This window comes from Hevea brasiliensis, unplaced genomic scaffold (assembly GCF_030052815.1).
Source record: "Hevea brasiliensis isolate MT/VB/25A 57/8 unplaced genomic scaffold, ASM3005281v1 Scaf1, whole genome shotgun sequence".
Lineage (NCBI taxonomy): Eukaryota > Viridiplantae > Streptophyta > Magnoliopsida > Malpighiales > Euphorbiaceae > Hevea > Hevea brasiliensis.
In genome coordinates, this window is record NW_026614585.1 from 6,679,935 (window position 1) to 6,695,092 (window position 15,158).

At 28.1% G+C, this 15,158-nt stretch overlaps 1 long non-coding RNA gene across 1 annotated transcript; it reads left to right on the top strand.

Moving 5' to 3' along the window:
• Positions 1–1,821, top strand: LOC110665148 (uncharacterized). The gene is made up of 2 exons (XR_002496817.2): positions 1–419; positions 872–1,821. It is a non-coding gene; the product is annotated as an uncharacterized LOC110665148 (long non-coding RNA).
• Positions 1,822–15,158: the final 13,337 nt, after the last annotated feature.

Sequence of the window (15,158 nt, forward strand, 5' to 3'; positions counted from 1 at the left end):
TTCTACTCTGTCGTTTTTTCATACACCTTACTTGTCTTTGATTTGAAGCCCTAAAATTTCATTTTCTTTCCTTTTCTTCTCCGCTGCTTGCCTTGGTGTCTATCTTATCTCATCTCATTCTCCACCAACGCCATCGATTTTTGAGTTTAATCTCATCTTAGGTCTCATCCTCAGCTTAATTCTCCACCAACGCTGTCGATTTTTGAGTCTCAACTATCGACAGTCGATTTTCCCTTCTCCTGCTCCACCTTGCCTCCCTCCTCTGTCAAATCCAAACTGTTGTGTCGAGTTTTGCTGTGTGACTGCGTTTGTGGGTGTGGCTCTACCTGTCAAATTCAAGATTCAAAAGTCTCACTCAACCGTGGCTCTCTCGTTTCCTCATTCCTTCACAAAGAAGCCAAAATCCGAACACCCCCAAGGTAATTAATTCTGCTCTGTGCTTCTATTATCTTTTTTTTTTTTTTTTTAGTTGCGTTTTATCAATTGGAAATCTTGCTAGTTGCTTGACTACACGTTGTCTCACCTTATCTATTCTGTTGCTACTGTTGAAAAGGAGAAAGAATCTGAGTTTTGGTTGATTGGCTTACAAATTTGAACCAATTCTTTACATGTAATTAGGCTCAATTTCATAACTTTACATATTGGGGTGACCGATTATTTTATTGCTATACTAATATCTTTTTTTTCCTAGAATCTGCTGAAGCAATAGATTTATATGTTTAGGTGGATGTGAGGTTTTGCATCTGTTTGTGTGAATATGTCGAGTTAGTTTCATCAATATCAATAATTTGATTCATTTTATTACCGTCATTTTTAATAATTTTTGCGTTTTTGTCAGCATCTTATGCAATTAACCATTTACATTTTGCAGAGCACTCAACTAAGCCTTAGTTCTGAATTTTGAACTAGTTGAGGTTTAGTTGAAGACTTGAAGTTATATAAACTTCACATAAATTAAATTTGTCATATCTAAAGTTGTGCTATTCTAATATTTATTTTTTCCTAGAATCTGTTGAAGCAATAGATTTGTATGTTTTGGTGGATATGAGGTTTTACGTCTGTTTGTGTGGATATGTCGAGTTTGTTTCATCACTATCAATAATTTGATTCATTTTATTGCCATAATTTTTAATAATTTTTGTGTTTTTGTCAGCATCTTATGCAGTTAACCATTTAGATTTTGCAGACCACTCGACTAAGCCTTAGTTCTGAATTCTAAACTAGTTGAGGTTTAGTTGAAGACTTGAAGTTATATAAACTTCACATAAATTAAATTTGTCATATCTGAAGTTGTGCTGGTGATATATAAGTTTACTAAAATCTTAGTATTTAATTTATTGCGAGTCATCTTTAAGAAAACAGTAATGAAGAAAATGGCACCTATAGTGTGGTGTAAATGTTGCATTTTTTGACAAGTTTTTTCTCCCGAAGTGAGATTGTACTCCTTATTCATTATCATGGTAATGCTTATCAAACTACCATTCAAAGCTGGCCTTTCAGTTGGGGCATATATGGTTCAAAAGGCCATGAAATGCAATAGTATGAAGAATGGGCCACCATTTGGTATGTCAGGATGAACACAAGAATAAACACATCATCTACTGATAACATCCAAGGTGTTGGTCAGTACGTAGGTCATCTATGAAAATAATATTCTCCCCTAGGCAATTTATTTTATTCTCTCAAGGGATGTAGGATGAAGCACACCTTAAGCTGGGTTTATTTCTTCCTCTCATGTGCATACTTCTATTTTGAAATTTCTTTGTATGAGAAGTCTTACATTTGAATCAACAAGCCATCATTATCTTTTGGATTGTCTAATAGATTGTCTTGAGGCATCTATTGTCCATTTTGATGAGTTGATCTTCCTTTTGAAATGCGTTACTCATTTACTATTGTGGGAGTAAGAGAAATGACACCTTTTTTTTCTTGGCTTGGTTTATTCTGTATCAGTATGTGGGTGACAATCATGTGAAAGATATGCTTGGTGTATAAGCTTTAATGTTGTTAACCTTGATTATTTTCATTGTGGTTGCTTTATATAGCTGGCAGATTAGCATTTCATCAAATGTAAGATCAGTGAATTGTTTGGTGCATGTAGGTGTGTGGGAGCTGGTTCTGAATGCAGAATTATATATATATATATATATATATATATATATATATATATATATATATATATAAAATTTTAATACTAATTATATATATAATCAGTGACGGAACCAGAAATTTTATATATGACAATCCATCCCTAGTGGTTTAATATTTGATTTCTAAAATAAAAGATTAAAAAAAATTATAAAATATAAATTAAATTACTAAATAATATAAATTCTAAAAAAAAATTATAAATAATTTAATATAATTCATTTACTACATAATCCCTCTTTTAGACTATTTTATACCCCAAATTTTATGCCACGTCATTGCTTTTTCTCTTGCAAGTAATTACATGTATTTATTAATAAACATTATATGTTATATTTATTATATTTTTTCTAACTTACTTCTACTGTTGAGGTTAAATGCATTAAATAATTAGATTCTAGTTAGCATTTATTAAATATTATGAACATAATTCGTAATGTTTTTCTAATATTTCTTATTTTTTAGTAATTTAATAATTTTACATTAAATATTAGAGTATATAGTTTTTAGAGTTCAAGATTTTAATAAATATTTTATTTTAAAATATTAGAATTCCAGTTTTTTTTAAATATATATATATATATATATATATATATATATATATATATAAAATAAAAAAATAAAAAACCTATAATATATCAAACACGTCCTAAATTGTTGGTTGTGCTAAAGTATATTATAATTTTTCCTTTCAAAAATTATGTATTTGTTTATGCGTGAAATTGATTTTACTCTATTTATATATGTCAAAAGTAAATATGACATTTTTCGCACGTTGAAGTTGATTGCTCAATAAACACCCACTTACACCATTTTGCCCATTCTCCCACAACTCTGATCTCATGCTCATCGTATTCAGTAGATATTTTTAGACATTAAACATTTATAATTGTACAATAAATAATATCCACTTGTAAGAGCAATTATTTAATTGGTCTAGTTTTACATAATTAATACCCATTGAATGTTGATATTCTTTTAACTTGAGTTATGGATTTGATCATTTAATTTAACATTTTATATATATTAATTAATTGATCTAAAAATATTGAGATTAAATTGTAGTGTAGGTTATAATTAGTTTAAGTCTTCTTATATGGTCAATCATTACAATAATGCATAATTGCTTAGCAAAAGCCCCAATCATGGTGAAATCTTCAACTATGATCTGATGCATACAATTGATGATCAAATTAATTTCTGACGACCATTGAACAAGTCTTCCAATAAAAGAATATTATTAATTTTATATTATTGTATATATACAATAAATTGACATGCATATATGTATTCATTTGTCCTTTCATAGCATATGGTCATTCTAGCAAATAAAAGGTACTTAATTTGACCTGTTAATTTAGTCTGATTTCAGTTGCTTTAAAATAATTTATAATTTATTTTAATTAGTATAAAATTTAAATAATTCATAAAATTTAAAATTTAATAAAAAAATACTGGATAACTAACTGAAATGAAAATTAATAGAAAATTTGAAAAATATGTGAAATTTCTTATTTATTATAATTATTTTTACGCATTTAAGAATGACAATAAATAAAATATTCATAAGATTTGGATATTTAAGTTAAATAAATATAATATACACAATCTTTGAATTCATTTCAAATTTAATTAAAATTTATTTTTAATTATTTATTCCAAATTCCATGATTACTATCCACATATTATTTGATTATGCTCAAACTCAATTAATTTTTATAATTTTCTAAAAAATTAATAAAATTGTATAAACGGATCAAGTACCTGAACTGGAATCCAGAAAATTTTAAAAAATCTACAATAATAAAGATAAAAATTCAAGATTGTAAAAACAACTAAATAAAAGAATTATACATTTTCACACAGCAATTCATTATATAAATTATAAAAAAATTATATTTTTATTAACAACTATTATGATGCTAATTTTTTTTATCCAAATATTAAATTAATATAATTAATGCATAAATAAATTTATTAAAATAATAAATTATAACACATATACAAACTAATTCATGAGCCTAATATTAAATTTATAAATGAGCTAAACCAATGGGTTTGTAAAACTTAAATGTAATAATTTTATCTTTTGAAAAACTTTACTAGTATTAATTTGTTAATTATATTATTTATAAATTTAGTATTTTTACGATATAGATATATCATAAACTCGACAGTATTGCCCGTTTTCATTTTATCATAAATCACTTCATTTGTGTAATATTCTTAATTTTTTACTTGTTACTCTATACACTTAAACTTTTTAATTGAGTTTAAATTAAAATTTTTTTTATTAATTTGATTTAAAAGTAGAAAGTGGACTCAATTGAATATGCTCAACAACCTACAGGAACAAATCGAGCATTAAGCTTAAATTGAATCAAATCTTTCTTACATAGTAATCCTTGACACAAATAAAATAAAATAAAAAAAAGAAAAACCCTAAATGGCAACAAACCCCGAGATTTTTCGAAGAAGACATGGATCTTAATTATGTCAAATTTTTAAAAATTACGTATTAAATAGGGTATTAGTAGAAGTCTTCTTCTCTGGACATCATTATAATAATGCATAATTGCTTGGCAATAGCATCAACGATGGCTTCATGCATACAATTATTGATCAACTATTCGTGATTAATTTTTAATGCATACAATACAATAATTTGAAATGCATATATCTATGCAGTTGTCCTTTCCCTGTACGGTCAAGATGTGGGAATTTTTTTATTGGATTTGTAAATTTGATTTCACTTCATCTGATTTGAAGTAATATGTAATCAATTTTAATTATAACAAAATTTGTAATGATCCGAAATCAAATAATTTATACAATTGAGTTTAATTAGGAGTCAATTCAATAAATAATATGATCTAATCAGAGCTAACTTATTTCAATTGACCCATTCAATTAAAAGTTTAATTTAAAAATTAAATTAATAAAAAATATTTAAAATAAATTAACATTTTGACTTAAAATTGCTGCAATTCATAAATTAACATGAATTTGATTTTAAAAAAAATTATATATCAATTTAATGATAACTCAAATTAATCCATAACTTAAAATGACTCAACTCAATTAAAATAATAATAATAAATAATTTACTGCTCGAAGTAATTTGAACCCAAAAAATTCATTATATATATATATATATATTATTTCTTTTTATCTTATTAAATATTATTCTTATTTTGTTGTTTTGTATTATCTTGCGTAAGGAATAATATTGTTGCAGTTCTAAAATCATAATAAAGCCCTAAATTAATTTTCCTTTATATATATATTAACTAGATTTCGTTAATGCAACGAAAAATTATCATTTTGTCTTTGCATTTTAACAAAATTAAGTATTTAATACTTTATTTTAAAAACACACTTTAGTTTTCCTATTTTTAGTTTATTAAATTATTTAATTCCTTTGTTAATTTTTTTCATTAGTCAATGAATTTTAGTGTTAGTCAAATTACTATTTAATTTTTATATTTTAATAAAATTAATTAATTACTTGTGTATTTTAAAAAAATACTACTATTTAATTCCTATATTACGGTAAAATTAATTAGTTAATTTTTATATTTTAAAAAATACATTTTTAAATAAAAAAAGAATTTTTTTTATATAGAGATTAAATTTGAATTTATATTTTTTTAATTGTTTAAATATTTTTATTTAATTCTCTTGATATTATTTTTGTGTTTTCTTTATTGAAAAATGATACTTTATCAAAATCTCTAAGTAATTAAAGTAATAATCTAAAAAAATTGATTTCCAATAAAGAAAACACAAAAATAATACCCAAAAAATCAAATGAAATTATACTTGAACAACTTTTTTATAAAAAAAATATATATAAATTTAGAGTTAGTCTTCGTATAACAAAATTTTTAGTTTTTATTTAAGAATATATTTTTCAAAATATATAAACTAACTAATTAGTTTTACTAAAATAAAAAGATTAAATAATAGTATTTTTCAAAAATAAATAGACCAACTAATTAGTTTCACTAAAATAAAATGATTAAATAATAGTTTGATTAATACTAAAATCTCTTGACTAACAGAAAATTTGACGAATAGATATATAGTTTTAAAAAAAAAACAAAATATAGTGACTAAACTATTTATTTTCAAAGTAAAAAAATAAGTAGTTAATTTTGTTAAAATATAATGATTAAATAATATTTTTTCCCTTATAAAAAGCTTTCTCGTTAGTGTCAAAGAAGTAAAAAAAAAAAATAATAATTGCTAAAACAGAAATTTAATTAACACGCAGTGATAACAACAATATATGTATTTTAAAAAAAGAAATAATAATATCTCTTAATTAATTTATTTATTTTTAAGACTTTGTCACTAGAAATCATGAATGGTCGAAGAATTATGTGCTGCGTTTAGTCTTTTAAATATTTTTTTAATTTATGAAAGAAATAAAAAATTCTAGTATTGGACAAATTAATTTTCTATGAAATTAATGAATCACTAAAATAATCATTTGTAAAAGAAGACTTAAACATCTCAACTATACAATTAAATGAGTAAAATATTTATTCATAAATGGTTAGTATTTTTTTTTTTTAATACTTAATACAAAGACTTCGTAGCATCAATATTCCATCATAAAATATTTTATCAAAAATGCTTTCTGCTATCATATTTAATAATTAAAAACTATTTTAATTTGAATATTGTCTTATCATAATTTTTTAAAAAAAAATTATTTGTTTATTTAATCAGACCAAACATCATACTGTTAAAAGGTTTCTTTTAAAAAGAAAAAACCCTTATATTTTAGTCTTAAAAATAAAATATTTTAAAATTAAGCACTATTATTTACAAGAAAAGATATAAATTCATCTTCAAGTTAGTCAAGACTCAATTGAGTTCTTATATACATATTTTTAAGTCCAATAGATCATTAAGTTTTAATTTTTCACCAAGTAAATGATATTAGTTTGCTCTATTAAAAACAAATAAAAGTTATGACATCCATGCACAAAATAAACAAAGTTTTATTAAAAATTTATAAGTATTTAAATTCAAATTTAATAAAAAAATAAAACAAATGAAAAAAAAAATCCAAAAATTTCATCACACAACCTGTCACCCATCTAGAGGAAAACACAATCTCTTATTGCTTCTTTCTAAAATTTCTCGTTTCTGCTCATCAAACAAACATAATCTCTCATGTGCCCGCCAATCTAATTTATGTGCTGTAATTATATTTTTTTTTATTAAATCTGAGTTTATATATATATATATATATATATATATATATATATATATTATTTATTCGATAAATTTAATAAAATTTATTTATTAATTAATATTAATAATATAAATTATCGACATTTTAAATTTAAAATTCCTTAAAAAATAAAAATTTAATTAAATAAAAAATTGTAAGGATTCAATTAAGTCGGCCAAAGTGGACCCACCCAGTAACGTCCTCCAAAAGCTTGTTGAAATTTAAGTAAAGAATTTTTCATATAATTAAAGAAAGTTGTTAAAATATTTTTCATTCATCGACTCAAATTTTAATATGAAGATTAAGTAAAGAATATTTTTAAATTTAACATCATGACTAAAAAAATTCATACATAATGCCTAGATTGAAACACAAATGAAAAAAAAATGAAATAATATAATAATACCTCAAATTGGAACACATGCATCTTTTATTAGTAGTATGCCCTAGAGCATATCATTTAGTATGTATCTTGTACATATTTTATTAATAAAAAAACATTTTCATTTTTTCGTTTACATAACATATTTATGTGTAATAGAAAAGGTCCATTAATATTTTGTTAGAAATTCTATTCTCAAGTTGTTAAGAATATGAGTGACAGTATTTCTAGCACAATGTATCATAAATTGGTTCACAATCGATGAAACTTTACAATAAGGACACGACTTATCCAGAAAGATTGTAATCATATTTGTTCTCAAGTTATTTATATGAGATATAAATAAGATGGAATTGTGAGTCTCATGCCATATAACAAATATGATAGGCACTTATGCATGATAAGTAGGCCGAACCAGTGACACTTATGACAAGCACGTGGAGTTTACTCTTGTCAATGCATTGTCATAAATCATATCAGTGCATATAATCTTTAGACCTGAGATAACACAATTATCTTGTATATAGGTAGTTTGAGTTTGATACTATTTTCATACTTGTACTGTGTATGAGTATATGGGCATGTGTTGGCTCCTACTAGTTATATATGGAGATAGATGTTGATCAAGATGGAATCTGTTACCCTAAGTAAATAGGGATAAAATCTTATATTCATTTAATTGTTCTTGATGTTTCAAGTTATTGGCTAGGACAGACAGATTTAATCAGAAAAGAGTTTCTGATGAGAAAAATCTTTTTAATCGAGAATTGGAATTAAAAGAGAACATAATATTCATAGCAAATGGGGTTTGACATAAACCACGACTCCAGCTCGAATTGAGATTTTATAACAGAGAGATTCTAGTGCATGGTAACATATGATTATAGGTTCATTTAAAGGTATTCCTTGTTACTGATTGGGTGGCCATGGCATACTATATTAGGTGTCAACCATGGTCTATGAGATGCCTAAAATGATTTAGAGAAATCATTTATGATAAGAAAGAGTTCTGATGATATTAAGAGTTAATATCATATCTCATTGCCAATTAGTGATGAGCCTAGTAAATCATACACATACACAAGATAATCACCAAGTAAAATGTGATTTAATTGATTAATTAAATAGGTTTGGTTTGCAATAAGATTGCAAAGTCCCTAGCATGGCTTGCATAGTATAAGTTAAATTTATATTTAAAGTGTTTAAATATGAATTTAATTATGAGAAATTAATTAATAGAGATTAATTAATTAATTTATATTTGATATAAATTGATTAGAAGAGGAGAAATAATTATTTTGGATTGAGAACTCAAAATTAAAATACAAGGGTAATTTGGTCATTTCACAGGGTGATATGTGGCACCATGAGATGGTGACACATGGCACCATATAAGTTTGCCATTTGTCTTCCTATCATGCAAGGTGATCAAAGTCAAGATTAAATCTAGCTTTGACACTTAGCTTAATGTGATTAGGTCAATTACTATTAAGATGCAATTAGGTGATGACATGTGGCAAGGGTTTTAAGTGATGATCTAATTATATAAAGTGATGTTATGAGAAAATAAAAATTAGCCACTATTCTTATTTTCTCTAAAAGGTGTCACCACCTCTATGCTCCTCTCTTCTCTTCATCTTCTCTCATCAATTCAAAGAGAAATCAATTGTTTTCTTTGAATTAAAATTGCTAGAAATTGTTGCTAGTGTCCTATACACATCTACAACCTCTCTAAAGGCAAATCCCTAATTTATAATTGGTTGGCAAGGCTTGAGAAGCTGGTTTAAGGGCTGCCATTGGTGATCTTAGTGTGGACAAGCTAGAGGGACAACTCTTGGGATTCTAGGTGCTTCACAAAGGTACCAATTACATCTACAGTGCATCAAAATGTTAGTGCACATATTATTCTTTTAATCTAGGGTTCTAATGAATTAATTTATTAATTCAAAAATCTTAAATGGTAAATGTAGATCCTTATACATATTAAGAGTTTTAATAGGCAATTGAACATTGAAATCAATTAGGTACATAATGGATATGGCATGATGCGTGAAACCCTAGAAGAAATTTTTGAATTCAATGTTCTAATCTAACAAGTTTCATACTTTCGCTCCTTCAATTGGTATCAGAGCCACTATATTTGCCATTTAGATTATTTAATATCTGATTTAATTGTGTGATTTGATTAAAAGTTGATTGATTCATTACTGGTTGGACCAACAATGTGGCGGGAAGGTGTAGAGCACCATTGGTGCGCATGGTTTGGTTCATTCAACCATGCGCATGGTTTTTGGGCTTGAGTGTGGGCTTGGTTTCAAGGTCCATAATTAGGCCCATGACTAATTAAAATGTTTAATTATGAGTTTTAATCACACAATTAAATTTTGATTCAATTGTTTGAATGAGATTCAAATCTGAATTTTTAAATTTGTTTTGAATAAGATTCAAATATGAATTTTTAAATTTGGTTAAATGAGAATCAAATCTGAAATTTTAAATTTGTTTTGAATAAGATTCAATTCTGAATTTTTAAATTTGGTTGAATGAGATTCAAATCTGAATTTTTTAGTTGATTATGAGATATTCAATTTAATTTTAGTATATATGTTTTATTTAATTGTTAAATGGTAATATGCATGATGGATGATCATGAACAATAAAAGATCAATGTGATTAGATTTATTTCTTTTATTTTTCTTTGGGTTGTAAAATAATTAATTTTGTTTTGGTGGCATTGTATTATAATTGTTGTAATATTTTTGGATTGTAATTTCATTTATTTGAAGACTTTAAAGTCCATGTTCTTATAAATTTACCTTGGTATGTCAAGGATTACTATGTAATTGGATTGCAAAAAGATCAAAGAGGTCAAGAGCATTGGTGAGACCAGTGGGAGGAATTCAAGATCAAGTGTTGATTATGTACTCCTTTAGCAACTCTTGTAATATGAATGAATGAAATGCACCTAGGAATGCCCTGATTCAATTCTTGGTGGCTTAGAATTGAATTCCTTAGAAAGTCCATGATCATACCATATTATATGTTTATCCATGTATGCATGAGATGTATGAGAATGTATGCAAGTATATGATATATGTATGCTAATTGGATAATGTGCAAAGTGAGACCATAATAGTAATTAAGCCGACCACTAAATCTTTCAAACAAATGATTAAGTTGGAAATGGTATAATTAAGGTAATTTTATCATGAGCCCTCCATTGAGGCAATTATTTTAAGAAATTTTAAATACTTGCATATGATACAATTAATTTAAGAGATTTTCTTAAGAATAATTATTAAGCATGAGATGTTGTAAATATGTAAATGGTTTTGTGGCCAATAGTGGATATGCCTAAGGACATAAAAATTACTTGCATGTTTACTGGCTCAATGGGATCAACTTAACTAATGCAAGATAAGTCAATAATGGATGTGCCTGAGATTTTGAGCATTAGGGGCTAGGTAAAAGGATTGAACCTCACATGAGATGTGATGCGCAAGGAGTTGCTCACTTACAGTTTATTGTAATTTCAATAATGGATGTGCCTGAGGATGATCAATAAGACTATAAGAATTAAATCACCCACTAGAAATCCATCCAACTAGGATTTTCGTTTCCTACTTTGGAAGTGTAGGATTCGCTAAGTTAGTGGGAGGACCAATTTGATTAAAAGACCATAATCATTTTGGTTAATTACATGATACATTTACTAATTAACCTGGTTATTTTCTACTGTTATTCTTCTGATAATAATGAGCACACAACAACCACCACCATCCAATATCCTTGCAAGCATACTTGATCACAATAGGTTGATAGGACCTAATCTTTCTGATTGGCTAAGAAATTTAAAACTTGTCCTGAACTTAGAACATATTGGATATGTTCTAGACTCAAAAGTTTCTAGTCCCTTACCTCCATAGGCCACTCAAGAGGAACATGATACTTTGGACAAGTGGAAGGAGCATAATATGAGAGCCAAGTGTTACATGCTTGCTTCTATGAGTAATGAGTTGCAGAAGCAACATGAAAATATGCAATATGCAAGTGAGATCCTCTTTCACCTGCAAGAGTTGTATGGTGAGCACAACATGAATGCTAGACTAGACAACTATTTTGCACGAGGATGTCTGAGGGGCAGAATGTTGGGGATCATGTCCACAAGATGATTCGACTTACTGAGCAGCTAGAACATCTTGACTTTAACATGGATTTCCAACTGCAAACGGATTTGATCCTTCAATCCCTACCTGAGTCATTTGGGAATTTTGTGATAAATTTCCATATGACTAAGCAGGAATACACCTTGGCTGATTTACTTAACATGCTTGTTATTGCCCAAAAGAATATACCAGACAATAAAGGAAAAGAGGTAGCTTTGATTGCATCTTCTTCTGCTGAAAAGTCCAACAAGAAGAAGGGCAATAAGAAAAAGAAACCTCAAGTTCCAAGACCTTCTAAGAAGATAGCCAAATAGAAAAGAAAGACCAAAGCTGACAAAGGCAAGGGAAAGTATTTCCACTGCCAGAAGGATGGGCACTGGAATAGGAATTGCCCAGAGTATCTTGCTTCTCTGAAGGACAAAAAGGATAGACCTTCAGAAGGTATGTCCATATCTTGTTATTTAGATTCTAATGATACTCATAGTTCATCTACAGCTTGAGTTTTAGATACTGGTGCCAGTTCTCATATTTCTTATGATATGCAGGAACTAGCAAACAGTAGCAGCTTGCGTTCTCGAGATGTTAGACTCCGGATTGGTGATGGCTCAACTGTTAGAGCTTTAGCCATAAGATCTAAATCTTTTTACATGTCTGGACATGTTTTGTATTTGAATAATATTTTATATGTACCTGATGCTTTTAAGAACATCATTTCTATATCTAGTTTGACTAGAAATGGCTATGAATTTCAGTTCACAGATGATGTTTGCAATATTTATTTTGTAAATAAATATGTTGGCTTGGGTTATATGCATAATGGTCTTTATTATTTAGATAATAATGATAAATATAAATTGAATACAAGTGATCTAAATGAATGCAATGCCATGATGAAAATCAACTCAAGTTCAAAATATATTTGGCACTTAAGGTTAGGTCATGTTGCAGAAGATAGGATTGCAAAACTGGAGAAAATAGGGATTTTATACTCATTGGGTTCTGAACCTACTCCAACTTGTGAATCCTGCTTTCAAGGCAAAATGACTAGATCACCCTTTGTTGGACAAGGACTAAGAGTTGAAAATATTTTGGAGCTAATACATAGTGATGTATGTGGTCCATTTAAAGAAATGGCTAGAGGCGGTTTTCATTACTTTATTACCTTTACTGATGATAAATCAAGGTTTGGGTATTTGTATTTGATGAAATACAAACATGAATCCTTTGAAAAGTTCAAAGAATTTAAATCTGAAGTAGAAAATCAAACAGGAAAAAGTATTAAAGCTCTTCGATCAGATCGTGGAGGTGAATACTTGAGTACTGAATTTGATGAATACTTGAAAGAGCATGGCATTGTTTCCCAGCTGACTTCTCCAGGAGTGCCACAGCTGAATGGTGTATCTGAAAGGAGAAATCGTACCCTATTAGATATGGTACGTAGTATGATGAGTTATACTGATATGCCAATCTCCTTTTGGGGATTTGCATTAGAATCGGCTTTGCATATTCTGAATAGGATTCCATCAAAATCAGTATCTTCCACACCTTATGAGATATGGCATGGAAGAAAACCAAGTCTTAAGCATGTTAAGATTTGGGGTTGTCCAGCTTATATCAAAAAGCTAAACACTGATAAATTGGAAACCAGATCAGAAAAAGGTCGATTTGTTGGATATCCAAAAGAGAGTTTTGGATATTATTTTTATTTACCTGCATCACAAAAGATTGTGGTAAGTAGAGATGCCACATTTCTTGAATAACAGTTTGTTTAAGAAAGAGGCAAAGGAAGGCAAATAGAGTTAGAATCGAAGAATTCTGACTAACCAACAGACCAGATAGATATAGATCCATCTAGTTAACCTACACCTATTGATGAAACATTTACAGCTGTTCCTCGTAGATCAACCAGGATATCTCACCCACCAGTGAGATATGATTTTCTTCATGAAGAAGAATAAGAGTTGTTTGCTCATGAAGAAGTAGATCATGGAGATGATCCACTTTCTGATGAAGAAGCTATATCAGATATAGACTCTTCAAAATGGATTGAAGCTATGAAATCCGAAATTGATTCTATGTATAAGAATCAAGTTTGGGATCTTGTCGACCCACCTAAAGGTATTGTACCTATAGAGAGTAAATGGGTTTTCAAGAAGAAAATTGGTTCTGATGGAAAGGTAGAGACCTATAAAGCAACGCTAGTAGCGAAAGGGTTTTGCCAAAGGCAAGGAATCGACTATGAGGAGACTTTCTCGCTTATTGTCATGCTTAAATCAATTAGGATTCTATTAGCAATAGTTACATACTATGATTATGAGATTTGGCAGATGGATGTCAAAACAGCTTTTCTCAATAAATACATTGAAGAAAACATTTTCATAGAACAACCTAAGGGTTTTCAATCCCAATATGGTTCCAAAGTATGCAAGCTAAAGCGATCCATTTATGGGTTGAAACAAGCTTCGAGGAGTTAGAACATCCATTTTGATGAAGCCATTAAGTCATTTGATTTTATAAAAAATGAGGATGAGCCATGTGTATATAAGAAGATTAGTGATAGTGATAGTGCTGTCACATTCCTTATTTTATATATGGATGATATTTTGTTGATGGGTAATGACACAAGTATGTTGACAACTGTAAAGGTATGGTTGTCAAATGCATTCTCCATGAAAGACTTATGGGAGACAACCTATATTCTTGGGATTCGCATGAAGGAACGGAAGAGAAAAAAACACAAGTTTATACCATTGAATTCAAAAATTTTCACCTAGGGTCACATGCATCATGCAAGATTTATTTTTATCTATTTGATTTCAATGATAAACAACATATTAAAACTCTTTTAATATGTTTTTGGATCTATATTTGCCATTTAAGATTTTAAAATTAATCAGATTAATTTTAGAACCCTAGATTAAATCAAGAACGATTACACTAACCTCTTGATGCACTGCAGCGTGTTTGCGCCTTTGAGATTCGTTTTCAGGACATCAAATGTTGTCCCTCTAGTTTGTCCACACCAAGAACACCTATGGCAGCCCTTGAATAGCTTCTAAAGCTTTTTCCATTAATTAGAAATTCAAGTTCTGCCTTTTAAGAGATTAAAGATGTAAACAGGACACTAGAAACAATTTCTAGTGTTCTTAATTCAAGAGATTGATGGCTAATCTCTTTGAATTGATGAGAGATGAAGAAGAATAGACGGAGAGCC